The 15296-nt window shown below is 34.2% G+C and overlaps 1 protein-coding gene across 2 annotated transcripts in view; it reads left to right on the plus strand.

Annotated features, from left to right (window-relative positions):
- Positions 1-15296, plus strand: part of CTNNA2 (catenin alpha 2) — a 1546517-nt gene that overhangs the window by 573245 nt on the left and 957976 nt on the right. The window lies entirely within an intron of this gene.

Below are 15296 nucleotides of genomic sequence, written 5' to 3' on the forward strand. Positions count from 1 at the left end.
CTCTGATTCACGGGGCAGGTCACAAAGAAGCTAGGACTAATTGAATTTAGTGCCTAAAATCATATCCCTCAAAAGCTTGCTTTTTTTCCCTTGGATTCTGCAAAGGAAATTAGATGTTGAAACATGTCTCACATTTGATTATAATTTAAACAGACTATGAGCTTTTAGAATGGTTTCCATATTTAGAATACTAATTACTTGTTTATTTTGTTTCTAATTTTTTGAAATATGTAATTGAACTTTGATTCTAGAGTCAACTCTACTCATTATCTGGAATTGTTGCTGAGTTCAATTTGCTCAAATTCACTCAAGAAAATTTAAGGTGATTTGTTAATTTTTGTTTAACAAATACAACTTTAATTTGTTTTCTTAGATCCTTGGGTAAAAATTTACAAAAACGTCCCATTCTTGCTTTTTTTTTTTAACTATATTTAAATTTTACTTACTTTTTAAAACTTTGACCTTTTTAACCTGAGCTTCTATAAGAATTTTGTTTCAAATCCTTCTTTGGACAATGACTAGCTTATAAACTTTATGCAAGATTCCTTAATACTGATGTGTTTTAATATCCTCATCAGTAAAATGAGGGCATGAGATTCAAGCTTTAATTCTAAAAATCTTATGATGTCAAGACTAGAACACAGGCAAAAAATTCAGAATGTATATATCAATTTGAAGACTCTCTCCATCAGGATAATAATTGATCTCATGGGACTTGATAGGAGGTCTGAAAGAGTGAGTGAGTACCTAGAGAGAAAAGCAAATGAGTTTTTCTGAAGTCCCTGAGAAAGAAATTTATTTTTTAAGCAGGTTCAATTCACCCATAGCTTGCTTATATTTTGCTTAGCAAACCAACTTTTAATAAATAATGCAAAAGCAAACTTCAACCTTCCCTTGTAAAATTGATCAATTACTGCATTTTGAAACAGTGGAGTATGAATTAATGAGATTTTATTGTATTATAGTGTAGCATTATGAACAAAATGTATGCTTGCCTTTTGGAGATCTCATTCAAAAGATAGGATGGCACCAAATGTGATTTGACTTCCACAACCCACACAACAATCCTGCTGAGTGGGGAGACTTCATGTTATATTGACATCTTACATCTTCTTACAATAAAAGATTATTTTTAAAAAACTTTTCTTGCTCTATAACATTATTCTTCAACTTAAAAAAAGTTGAGTGATTTTATGAGACAATTTTATTTACCAATATAGATATCATAGAACACTCAACATAAATGAGAACAGTGTGTGTTTTTTTGTTGTTGTTGTTTTTTAGTTTTCTGGGCAAATATAGGTTGGGGGAAAAAGGTATTACCACCTGCTTGGTCAAACCCATGATGGCCCTCTCTGAACTCAATTAAACTAGTCATCTGAGAACATAAGCCTTACTAAGCCCACAATTGAAATAGTAAATACACCTGCCTGTATTTATTCTGTATTGTAAAAAGAGATCTAAGGTTGCAGAATCACACCTATCCAATTATTTGGGACCATAGAAAAATATGCCGCTTTGCTAAATGATCTGAAATGTTTCTCTGAGAGTTCTTAGAAGTCTCATGCAAACATTACAGGACATTACAGGGTGTCATTTCTGGGTATTTTCTATTTCTCTTAATTCAAAATAAGAAATTGGCATTTGTGTCACTCAGATTACCAACACGGACCAAGAGCTTTGTTCACCTTTATGAACTAACTATAGTATGGTTCAATGGTAGCAGACTTTTTTCTCTTTTTTTGTGAAAAAAGGGACTTGCAACCAGATCCAGAATCACAGAATTTGAGATATGAAGAGGCCTTCTGATACCATCTTGTCCAACTCCAAAACAAATCATTCTAATCAACCCAATGAATCACCATCCAGTTTCTATATGAAGACTTTCAAAGGAGAAGTCACTACCTCTCCAGGTGGTCTTCTCCATTTCTAGACATCTCTGATTATGATGTTAATGAATTTCCCCCTCCCTTTTAATGTCAAGACTAAATCAACTCTTTTTAAAAAATATTTTACCATTTCTTCTGTTTCTGCCCTCTAAATCCAAATAGAATATATTGATTCTCTCTAACATATAAAATCTTTCAAATACTTTGAGAGAGCAATCATGTTCTCCTTGAATTTTCTCTTCTCCAAGTAAAGATGCTGAAGTCCTTTGAATTAGCAGATCTCAACTAGAATTAGAAGATCTTATGAATGAATACCAAAAGACCCAGAAAATGTTGAATAATCTTTACAATTAGAGGGGTAAAGAGATGCTGTTTAGGAAAAATGTTGCACTTCTTCAGATACAGGAGAAAAATACTAGCCTTGCAAGTTAAAACAAAACCAAACCAAAATGGTTTCACATTTGACTGCTTCTGTATGGTTTGTGTGATCTTGGGCACTTCATTTAACGTCTCATTTTCTTTTGAATAAAAAAAAAATGATAATTCCCCTCTCTTCTTATCCTTTCCACCTCCCATTTTTGAAGTATGATTAAATGAGAACATATATACATATCAACTTTAAACTATGAGATATGGCATGTATGAGCTGCTATAAGCATTAATTTAATTTGTTTCCTAAAGTTGATAATACAAAAATATGGAAGATGTATAACTTCTGTAAGTAAGAATGAAAGCTGAGGATCTGAATTTGCAGTAAATAAAATCAGTGAGTATTTAATTTACAAAGGAATTCAAAATAAACTTTATTTATAAAAATAATTTAATATATTTTGAATGTTTGACTTATTGATATATTTTCAAATGCCTACACATTCCGTAAAATGTAGTTAACTTCGGGTGGCTAGGTGACACTGGCCCTGAAGTCGGGAGTACCTGAGTTCAAATCTGGCCTCAGACATTTAATAATTACCTAGCTGTGTGGCCTTGGGCAAGCTGCTTAACCCCACTTGCCTTGCAAAAAAACCTAAAAAAATGTAACTAACTTGTTCCTGACTTTCCTCTTCTCTACATTTTATAAAAATATTAATTCTATCTAAGCAATATCTATTCCTTTGCATTTCTTTTTTCATTTCATAATTAAATTCTATACATAGATTTTTATTAGTTTATGACCTCCTTAAACCTATAGTGGTATTGATTTCTTTATATATTTCTGTGTCACCACTGTAGTTAACAAAGTTTATTCACCCCTTAAATGCACTTATTGATTTATTTATTTTTACAAACATTTATTGCCTCTCTCTCCCAGTCCCCAATTGAACAATTAAAAAAAAAAACACAGTCATAAAAGTTTGTACAGTTGAGCCAAACCAGAGTCATCAATGCCCACACCATGAAAAAAATGTCTCATGGAAGGTGCGATGTTCATCACCTCCTTTACTGGAGGTGTGTACCTGGTAAATTCTTTTCAAACTCAGTTGCAAAGCATGCCATCTTGTTTCTTGCTAAGTTTTGTGACTACAATAAGCATAAAATTCTTCTCCATCCTCCTCCCTGAAAAGGCTACAGATGAAATAATTAAAATCCATATGCTTAATGAACTGAGCCTTCTGCAAGGTGGTGCATTACTGATTCTAACGATGTTTAATCGCTCATAATATTCAGCACACTTAATCAACAGCCACTGACATTTGTATTGTTTTGCTTTCCCCCACCCCCAAACTTAACATATCTTCTGCAGGACGAGGGCCAGGGACATTTGGATTGCCATCTTCATGTACTCAATTATCTGCATTGGTAAATAGCCTTGGATCTTACTAAATGGGGATAATCAAGTTGACCTTTGAAACTGTCATATCCTTGTACAAAAGGTAGTCAAAGCAGAACAACCAGGACTTCCTTAGGGAAAAGAGCTTTGTTGTGTCTCATAAGTGTAGTGGATAATTATATATTGGGTGAACGGTGATAGAAACATCTCAGGTGACCTGGGTTCAAATTCCAGTTATTGCAGTAAAAATAGCTTATAATGATATAGTCTTTAGTGGCAAAGCCGTTTGCATCCGTAATTTTATTTAATATTCCTAACAGCTTTCTGAACTAGATAAGGAATGAATTATTGTCAATCTTTTAAGATGAATAAAGTGAGACTTGGGGAGACTAAATCATTTGCCCAAGGGTACAGACAGCTAGCATATGGTAGACCAAAGGCTTGATCAGGTTTTCTTATACAAAATCTCATGTATCTAGAAATGAAACACACTACCTATGCATCGTAGCCTCTTTACTGGACCGGGTGTCTGGTACTTCTGGTCTTCTTGATTCAGAAATGGTATTGTTTGTCATTCATTTAAAATGGTAATGACTTGTGACGCACTTCTGGGCTTTTTTGGATTCATCTTTCCTTTTCTCAAGACAGATGGAAACATGGGATCCTAGATTGAGAACTAGAAGGGTTCTCCAAGGTCATTTAGTCCAGAATTATAAAACTCAGAAATGGATGATATTGTTGGAAACCATAAATTGTTATCATATGTGTTATATTGTGCTTTTATTTATTTTGTCAAATATCTACCAATCACATTTAAATATGATTTAGGTAGCACTTAGGAGTTTTGGGGATTATGAGTTTGGTACTCTTTCAGCTAATGCAACACACTTATTTTAAAGCTGAGGAAACTGAGGCCAAGGAAAAGAAAATGATTTGCCCAAGGATAAACAGATAGTGCTTGGCACAACTAGCCCTTGGACACCAATCCTCTAGGAAACAAAAACTTTCAAATCCTATCTCCTTTCTACTGTGTAACCTAGATCCATAAATGGAAAAGATACATTTGAGGCTAGACATAAGACTAAAGTACCAAGTGGCTATGTTCAGCACAGAGAGAAATAAATGGAAATTCAACTGTTGAATTGTAGTGCCATTAAGTTGGTGATATATGTAAACACCCACACACATGCATGTATGTATAACATATAATATGACATGTACATGAATACAATATGCATACATGTATACACATACACACACACACACACATACACACACATACACATATTCTTATAGCCCTATTACCTGAAATGAGAGGAGCTACAGAAAGCAGCATATCTTTAAAAAAAACTTCCAAAGCAATATTCTTATTTATTTATATACTTATTCATTTATTTTTATGTAAGGCAATGGCATTAAGTGACTTGCCCAAGGTCACACAGTTGGGCAATTATTAAGTGTCTGAGGTCTGATTTGAACTCCTGGCTCCAGGGCTGGTGCTCTATCCACTGCACCACCTAGCTGCCCCAGGAAGCAGCATATTTTAATGGGTATTTGTTGGAGTCCTCTAGGTTGTCTTTGTTTCTGGCTGTCCTGACTCCAACACACCCCAGATGAGAGGAAAATTGTGTTTAACATTTTCTACTTATCATGGGTATGGGGTCACATCAAATTGGGGGGTAAAATAGATTTACTTTCTATTTTGAGTTACTTATTGTCTCTGAAAAACTTTTTAGGACTCTATTTTCCCTCCAGCATAAACCTGTTGGCAAATGGGAGATAGAACTATTTTCAAGGCTTCCTGGATCTTTGAATCTCATAATCTGACATATCTTAGTCAAATTTTAACTTTATTCTTGTGTCTGGGTCAGCTTCCATGTCAAATTGACATGTTCTAAAAGAGGGAAGCTGAGAATAACAATAGGCCCGGTTTTAGTACTTTGTAGTAATGAGGCAATTTACATAAATTATTTTATTTTAATCTCACAACAACTCAGGGAGAGGAAATGAAACTTAGCCCAGTTCAACTTACTGCATTGCTCATTGCTATGCAAGTAATGAATAGAGAAGTCTGACTTTAAAGCCAGATCTCCTTCTCCTTCCACTTTGTTTTCAGGAGTTTGTGATATAGTTCATGATCCTGCTAAATAAGAAATCCTTTGATTATCTAAACAATGTCTATACAATCTATACAAATGCAATGCAAATCTATGCAATGGAATACAGATTTTGATTGTTCCTATTAAGCAAGAGAGAACTGAAGCACAGATGTGATGATGCTGTCCAAGCACAACTTGGAGAAACTCATTGATGGAAGTTTGGCTACTACTTCAGATTTGGTTTTTTTCCATAATCCCAGTTCCTAAAGATCATTCTTGTAAACATTAGAGACATGCATACTATAGATGAAATCAAGTATTTCTGACAGAATGCAATAATTCTGTTTGCTTTCTTTTTTAAAAATTTTATGTATTTTTATTTAAGACAGTGGGGTTAAGTAACCTGAGGTCACACAGCTAGGTGATTATGAAATATCTGAGGCCAGATTTGAACTCACGTTCTCCTGACTCCGGGGATAGTACTCTATCCCTTGCACTACCTAGCTGCCACTTATTTGTTTCTTATAAATGTACAGGTCGTAAGGCAAGACTACCTTTCTGTCTATGCTTCGATGTTCAATCATTTTTTTAATTGGATCTAACTGTTCATGACCCCATTTCGGGGTTTTCTTGTATAGACATGAAAGGTTTGCAATTTCATTTTCCAGCTCATTTTCCAGATTACAAAACTGAGGCAAATGGGGTTAAATGACTTACCCAGGGTCTCGTAACTTCTGCCTAAAGTCAGATTTGAACTCCTTAAGATGAATCTTCCTGACTCCTAGGCTAATGCACTATCTAGGTACCCTGACTCTCTCTGACTCTGTTTTGGTCTTCCTGGTAAAGATATTTGAGTAGTTTGCCATTTCCTTCTCCAGCTCATTTTTATAGAAGATGACACTGAGGCAAATAGAGTCAAGTACACTTGCCCAGGGTTACACAGCTAGTAAATGACTGAGACTAAACTCAGACATATGAATTTTCTTGCCCCCAAACCCAATTGTCTGTCTACTGTGTCACTTTACAGCTCTCCTCATAGTGGAAATTCCACTAAAGATAATCAGGAGATCATTATTATAGCATGATTCTGCCAAAACCTAGAAATATGACCATAGATATGTCATGTTGCTTCTCCAAACCTTGGTTTTCTCATCTGCAAAATGATGGAGACTGGCTAGAGGATTTGGAAGGTTTTTAACAGCTCTAAAATTCAATAATTTTTATGACTGAAATGTGAATGAATATTTTTGTAAGCATGCTTTGAGAATCAGATAACCATGACTGTAAGTGGCTCTTAGTCATTTTCTCTGCTTAAAGATTTCAAATATTAATCATAATGACAAACTGTTTTGAAAATGACAACTGTCAACTATTGAATTGATCTTTAAAAAGTTTTGTGACAGTGTTTATTTCTCCCAAATGAGGATTCAATCTCTACTGCTAACAGAACATAATATGATTACTGGGAACACTGATGAACATGGCATTTCCCAGTAGGGCAGCTGGCCAGGACACCTTAGGCAACATTGAACCCTTCTTGTGATATAGCTCCTTCCTTTTTCTTAAACAGATCAGTTCTTTACTTGCCGCAGGGAAAGGATATATCAAACAAAGTAAAATCTGAAAAACCAATGAGAAGAACAGAACTTAATTATGAGAATTTAAAGAGAAGAAATGGAGAATAGTCTATTTTGTCCTCCCTACTCCTACAGACCTGTTTCTTTCTATCCTTAAAAACAGATCAGGAAGTCTTTAGTCTCTCTCTTTTCACTTTACTTTTCTGATTTTGTCCACTTAATATTGATCTAAGTTGTATTATCATTATTGAAAAATTATGTTATATATTTATCTGTTTTATCCCCTTTTCAAAATTATGAGCTCTTGATTAAGGGGGAAACTGTTACCCACTTATTCATCTATCTCTTCATTCATTCATTCATTCATTCATTCATAATAGCCAAAGTTCCTTGGACAATTCAGTTCCATTCTAATATTACTTCCAGCTCTAATGCTATGAGGAAAAGCACATATCATAGGTGATGCTGAATCAGCTGAACATTCCAAAGTATTTGATAATGAATCACTGGGTTGAAATTAAGGACAATACAGTGCACTTAGCATAGAATAGATTGACAACTAGTATTTTTCTTTCTTTTTCTCCTGTACTTCATTGTCCTTATGATTACTGCCCTTTCTTTGTTCTGCCCTTTCTTCGGTTATATTCTGTAGCTTTAAAAAACAAAGAGCCTTTCATCATATCTATCTTTTCAGTTGTTCAATTGTGTATGATTAGGGGCCACTAGGTGGCTCAGTGAATAGAGCACCGGCCCTGGAGTCAAGAAAGAGTACCTGAGTTCAAATCTGATCTCAGACACTTAATAATGACCTAGCTGTGTGGCCTTGGACAAGCCACTTAACCCCATTTGCCATGCAAAAAAACCTCAACAACTTTAAAATGTAATAATTGTGTATGATTATATATCATTGCTCTCTATGGTGTTTTCTAAGACAAATGGAAAATAAGTGAGTTGTCCAGGGTCGCCCTAAGGTTGTATTTGAACTCCGATTTTCCTGAACTTAGGCCCAGTGAACTCTCCATTTAGCCACTTAACTACTCCATCTTTTCTTTTTACAACTTTATTAGTAATATCTGGATCATTATAGGCTTTTAAGAAATACTTAGAGAATTAAATATCTTGGTTTTTTTTTTTTAAGTTTTTGCAAGGCCACCCTAGCCGCCCCCGAGAATTAAATATCTTGAATATAGACAAGAAGACAAACTTCATCCATCCTATCTGGATTATCTCCTTTTGAATCTTCCACTAACAAGGTTTATAACATTTGGAAATGTTATACTGCTGTTTTTTTTAAACTGTTTCCTCATTTGTCAAATGAAAGAGTTTGATTCTCAATTTTTTTTATATTTTTTTATTTCCTCTTGATTTATGAACTGTCAGAACTGGAAGCTTCTCATTGCCTCTTCTTTCCTTATATATACCCACAAATACCTTCCCTCCCAATTAACTTTATAGCTGATAACATATTAAAATTCAACAATGGCATAGATATACCTGAACATTCTTATTAAAAATGAAAGGAATAAGGAGTGTCTAGGTGGCTCAGTGGATAGAGCACTGGCCCTGGAGTCAGGAGTACCTGAGTTCAAATCCGGCCACAGACACTTAATAATTACCTAGCTGTGTGGCCTTGGGCAAGTCATTTTTAACTCCATTGCCTTGCAAAAAACAAAAAACAAAAACAAAAACCTAAAAAAAAATGAAAGGAATAAAAAAAGAATAGAAATCTCAGTATAAAGTTTAGTTTAAAAGCTTGTTAGTTTTGGAAATACATGTATTCACTTTCTTATAATAGATTAGCTCATTTGATGAGGTATGTTACCAAATCAAAATTATCATAGCAATAAAGAAGTATTATTGAAAGGCCACATGCATACTTGAAACCCTCCTTCAAACACTTGCTAGGTTATAAATAAAAATAATGTTTCCAGTGGTGGGGGTGGAGTCAGGGTACAAGTCATTTGTGATAGGTAGGGAATAGCCTTCCTCTTAATGAACCTTCTTATCCCTTGTCAAAAATATTTCCATATAAATGATCATATCTTTGACAGAAATAATTTCTTCTAATTTTTGGTTTGTAATCACATATATTGTTTGAAGAGGAAACCATATAGAGGCAAAAAATTTACTTTGTCTTTCCTCTTACCCTAACTTTTCCTGTTTTATATATTTATATATATACATATATATGTATATATACATATATATTCATAAATAACATCTCTGTTTAATTTTTTAAAGTGACTCATAGCTTTGAATGTCTCATAGAAGAGAGTTAATTTCTATATATTGAATAGACATGTTTATTTAATGCTCTTTGGTACTCAGTAAGCATTTAATAAATGCTTGTTCATTGACAGAGTTCAGTATTATAGTTATTAAGTTTGCTTTAAAATGGGAATCTCTTTGGTAATGTACATATCCAAGCCTATAACTTGGTCAGCTTGAAATTTTATTGGTTTTGATAAACCAATTTCTATTTATATAGAATCAATAGATTTTTCAAGTTAATTAAATAAAATCATTCTCATATATATCTTAAAGCAATAACTGAGGTCTGGCTCAGTATTTCCATTTCTATGGCCATGTTTTTGTTAATGTGAGCATTTTATCAGTTTTATATAGAATTCTGGTAAAAAGATAGTTCCCAGGGAAATTGATGTTCTCCTGGTTCATTAGGTCTGCTTCAGCCTTCTATTCCTTGGGACAGTAGGATTAGATTAGCTTTTTTTTTTTGCTATATTATATTATATTACTTATTTTTTTCCAGAAAAAAATAAAGGCTAATCTCTTCGTGAAATCAAGTGTATTCAACACAAAGCTTCCCTCAAAAATGAAAAGTTGTAATATATAATTAGTAGACTATAATTAAGGTCTCTCTCCTTGGTCATAATGTTGGGAAGTAGCACTGTAATATGGATGGTCCTAATTATTATAATTATATCAATAACAATTTATTAAGTACCTATTATTTTCCAGGAACTGTAGAACTGTTCTGTGAATGCAAAGAAAGATAAAAGAGCATCTTGGCTCTCAAGGACCTCACAGTCTAATGAGGGTGACAACATGCAAATCACTTTATACAAACAAGTTATATATGTGTATATATATACACACACATATATATATATATGATAACAGAAAATAGGTCCTTGTAATTAAGGGGGAATCAAGCAAAGTTTGTCATTAAAATTGGGAAATATGAGAAAAGTTTTATATTTATGAAATATTTAAGTTAAAAAAACAGGGAAAAAAGTCCTAGAATTAAGAGGGAATCATAAGGCTTCTCATTAAAAGTGGGATGTTAGCTGAGATCTGAAGGAAGCCAGAGTCACCAAGAACTGAAGGAGGAAAGAGTAATCAAGACATGGAGGACTAATCAGAGGAAATTTCCTGAATTTGAATATATAATATTAGTATGAATTAATATTGATATTAACCTATTAATGTTTGAAGAGTAATTTAAGTAAGTTAAAATATTTGCTATTTTCTCACAATTAATCTTGCTCTTTTGAATCTAATTTGCCTTCCTATTAATTTTGCTTCATGCTTCCTCACCTCCAGAGTTCCAGTCAATCACAATAGTATCTCTGCCTGCTCCTTGTAGAAGGGTTGGGGTGAGGTGAGGGAAGGGAGGAAACTCTAAACCTAAAATCCATTTCAATGATTTTTCTTGTGATTGATCTATAACAAGTCAAAATTTGTCCTGATCTTTCCAAATGATCTTTGTTTATCCTTGACATATAGGGCCATTTTTTAGTATTCACATTGATTCTTGACTGAGAGGACTCATATAATTGTAGTTTTAACAATATTCTTGTAAATGTATGGAAGATGGAGCAAGGATGAATACCTAAGGATGAATTAAAAAATATCAAAGGCACAGACAGAAACTTAAGAATTTTTTTCAGAATAATAAATTATGAATGACCAGAAATTGAAAATAGATGTTAAGATAAAGAAAATTAGAAGGAACTGGATTCAGTCATATTAGGGGACAAAAGATGTTTTAAAGTACATATAGGACTAAATTTTTTTTTTACCAGAGACGAGGGTGCTGGTGACAATAAGCAATGTTGATTTGATTCTTTATTTTACTTCTTTTTTCTTAAAATGATTTTTTTTTAAATTGGAAGGGATAAATTTTTTAAAAAATATAGTATTTTGGGCAGCTAGGTGGCGCAGTGAATAGAGCACTGGCCTTGGAGTCAGGAGTACCTGGGTTCAAATCTGGTCTCAGACACTTAATAATTACCTAGCCATGTGGCCTTGGGCAAGCCACTTAACCCCATTGCCTTGAAAAATCTAAAAAACAAAAAACAAAAATAAATTAGTATTTTGTGGGGAAACACAATAAAAGTATGGAACTCATCAGGTAGTGACTAGTACTGTATGTAATGAATTCCCATTAGGATTCCTAATTTAACAAAATTCTAGAGTCCTGAAAGATATGGGCAAATTGATTTCCTGGTCATTGTTGGTGAGTAGAGTTTAAAGAATAGGAGAACTTATGTAAAATTAGAAAGAGGTATATTTTTACAAACTAAAATCAATGAGTTTGAATTCTCTCCCTGACAAAATTCAAATGGATGGTTTGTAAACACATGAGAGAAAGTGCTCACAAAAAAAGGGAAGCATGATTTCATGAATAATGGCTCATCCTTGGGGCAGCTAGGTGGCACAGTGGGTAGAGGACCAGCCCTGGAGTCAGGCGGACCTGAGTTTAAATCTGGTTTCGGTCTTTGCTGTGTGACCTTGGGCAAGCCACTTTGCCTTGCAACCCTCCTCGCCCCCCAAAATGGTTCATGCTAGACTCACTGAATTTCCTTTCCCCCCTATTTTTACAAAAGTGACTAGATTAAAGAAAACCTTTCATGTGGTTTAGATCTCAGCACAGTCTTGACAGAGTCTCAGGTCTTACAGATGAAGTAGAGCTCTATGGATTATGTGGTAGTACAGTTAGGGTGGTTTTAGAATAGATTAGCAAATCACTGCAAGCTTAGAGAGAATCTTTTACAGGAAACTTCAAGAATCTTTTTCTGTGATTGAACTGATGATATTGATAACATCCTTGTTGAAATTCAAGGATTATTTGAAGAAATGGGAGATATTTATTCTGGAGAGGAGTATATTAAAAAAACAATGCCCCGATCTTCCTCAGAGCTAGCACAGCAAAGACAGATTAGATATGCTCTGCAAGCACAAATAGTTAATAACTATTTTAATCAAGTTCCTTGTCCCACAGGATAGAAATGATCAATTATTAGAAACTTAAAAAAACAATATTAAAATGCACAAAAATCTTAATAGAACTATCTTTCAAAGCTTAAATAGATTCCTTCAGGAAATGATCCTTTTTCTGCAACCTCTCCATTGTAAGCCTTTGAGAAAAGAACAGATAGCTATTTGTTGTGGGTATTATAGGTTGGTTCACTTTCTGCTCCAGAGTAGTTTAGATTAGTTGGATCCCATGAGCTCCCTTCTAGTTTTTAGTTTGTGATTCTGTGACCTCACTTCAGCATGACTTCCCTTCCCAGTTTGTCCTATTAAGCCACATCTATTAGGTGGATGAGAATGAAAGAGAAGGACAGAGACGCAGACAGAGACAGCAAGACACCCAGAGAGAGAAAAAGAGTCAGAATCAGAGAGACAGAGACACAGAAACAGAAATAGAAAGAGACAGAGAGACGGAAAGATAGAAAGAGGCATGCACACCAAGAGACAACCTACCTGTGTGTTAGGGTGCTGGTGGGAGATGCTGTCATTGTTTTTCTGTTGAATGCTTTATTTGAATATCTGCAAAATTGATCTGATGCATGGGATTGCTGTTGGCCTAAATATATATTTCCAAATTACCTACCTTCCCTTTAAAGTTTATCTGGTCCTTTAGGACCCGATAAATCTTGACAATGTGCCTTTCTGACAGTACAGTAATGAATGTTTAAGTTTCCTTTGGGCTGTAAAACTTGAGGTTGTTTGTGTTGAGCATAAAGAGGGAGCCCATCTGCAAGTCTAATGCGGCTATTGGAGATGGCAGCTTCCCTTTGAATGCAACAGTGTAATATATTTCATATACATCGACACATTTTCTGGATCTACACTAGCATCATCATGAAGATGAGTGTTTTCTTTTAAGCACACACTAAAATGGTTTCATTGCATCCAGATGCACTGCAAAACTTTTGCTCAGGGATGCCCAATAAAATGAACCATTTGATGATCAATTTCATTTGAAACCTATAAATTAACCAAAGAAGGATATTAATTTTTCTTAAATTTTAAGCAGTACCTTATTTGGGATTGATGTATTTCTACTGTTATGTCGATTGAGAAATTTTCATTTTTAACTAACAAGAAAATTTGAATAAGTAGATTTGCCTGGTTAACTCATTTCAGATCTAATACAGTCTTGATGAAGTCAACGATTTAGATAACATCTGCTTCTTCATCAGCTAGATTTAGTTTACTCCATTGTTCACAATGCAGCATTCCTTTTTCCTATCCCTACCACCATGCCCAGCCATAAGTAAATAGAATTCTTTAGTCAAAATGGAGATTACATATGTGTATGAAAGAGGAGAGAAAGACAGAGACAGAAACACAGTCGCAGAGACACAGAGAGCGTGACAGAGAGACAGAGTAACAGAGAGACTGAGAGACAGAGAGAGAAAGAGAGAGAGAGAGACTGAGAGACAGACAGACAAATAAAATGAGCATGCATTCACATTGATGGGAAAATAATCTAAAGGCACACTGTTTCCTATTGGATCAGTAACATTACTATAATGGGAAAACACTGGGTTTGATATCAGAAACATTTTGGTCAAATCTGGACCCTACCAGTTAATACCCATGTGAACTGGGGTAGTCAGGTCAGTTCAATTCCATGTGGATCCCAATATTCTTGTCTTAAATAAGATAATTAGATAATAGATAATAGATTAAACTTTACTAATAGAGAATAGATACCCAAAAGAAGGAGGGATATAGTAACAGACATTTTAAGTAATAGTGTAGTGAGATTTTCTTCAATTCCTGAGAAACATCTAGAAAAGATCTTCAAAGAGATTGTTGATGAGAATAGGATGGAGTGATTGACAAGATCCAGCAGGGCATCATCAAAACAAATCATAGCAGACTATGTTTCTTTTTGATTTTGTCATATTTACTAACTTAGGAAGCAAAGGGAGCCCTGAGGGTTAGCTGACCATAATTTTAGCTAGGATTTTGTTTAAATAGATGATACTAGTCTCTTACAGAAGATGGAGAGATGAATACTAGACCAATTGTGTCCAACTCAGATAGAATCAGCTCCCTGAAGGCCTTATTTTGCTTTAGAAAAAAATGTTAGCATTTTCATTTAAGATAAAAGTAGCATATTTTAGTTTTAGTTTTTTATTTATGTATTTATCGAATTTTTATCTTTTCAAGATGGGAGCTTTGGGGCTACTTGTTGGAAACAATATGTTGTTGCATACAATAAAAAATTAGATGGATTCAGACCTAATTTGATGATGGCCTTCAGGTCATAGTTATTAATTATGCAGAGTTGAAGTGGCAGAAGGTTTCCAGCAGAGTGCCCTAGGGATCTTTCCTTGGCAATATGCTTTTTTTTTTATCAATCACACAGTAATAGCAGAATGAAATGTTCATCAAATTTGCACAATCTTGACAGACTAGAGCATTGGGTTGAATCTAAGGAGACATCAATCAATACAGATCAATGTAAAATGTTTTACTTGGGTACTAAAAATTAGCTTTACCAGAACATGATGGAGTAGGCATGGCTATATAGTGGTTATTCTGAAGATGATCTATTTTGTATTTGTTTGTGTTTTAGTAGAAAAAAAAAAAGGCTTCATATGCGTCAGCAGTTTGATAGTAGCCAAAAAAAAATTTAAGAAAACTTGATTATATTGATAGCTATAACTTCCAGTAATAAAGAGAGGGAAAGTCCACCTTC

Source organism: Macrotis lagotis, chromosome 1 (assembly GCF_037893015.1).
Source record: "Macrotis lagotis isolate mMagLag1 chromosome 1, bilby.v1.9.chrom.fasta, whole genome shotgun sequence".
NCBI classification, from domain to species: Eukaryota; Metazoa; Chordata; class Mammalia; order Peramelemorphia; family Peramelidae; genus Macrotis; species Macrotis lagotis.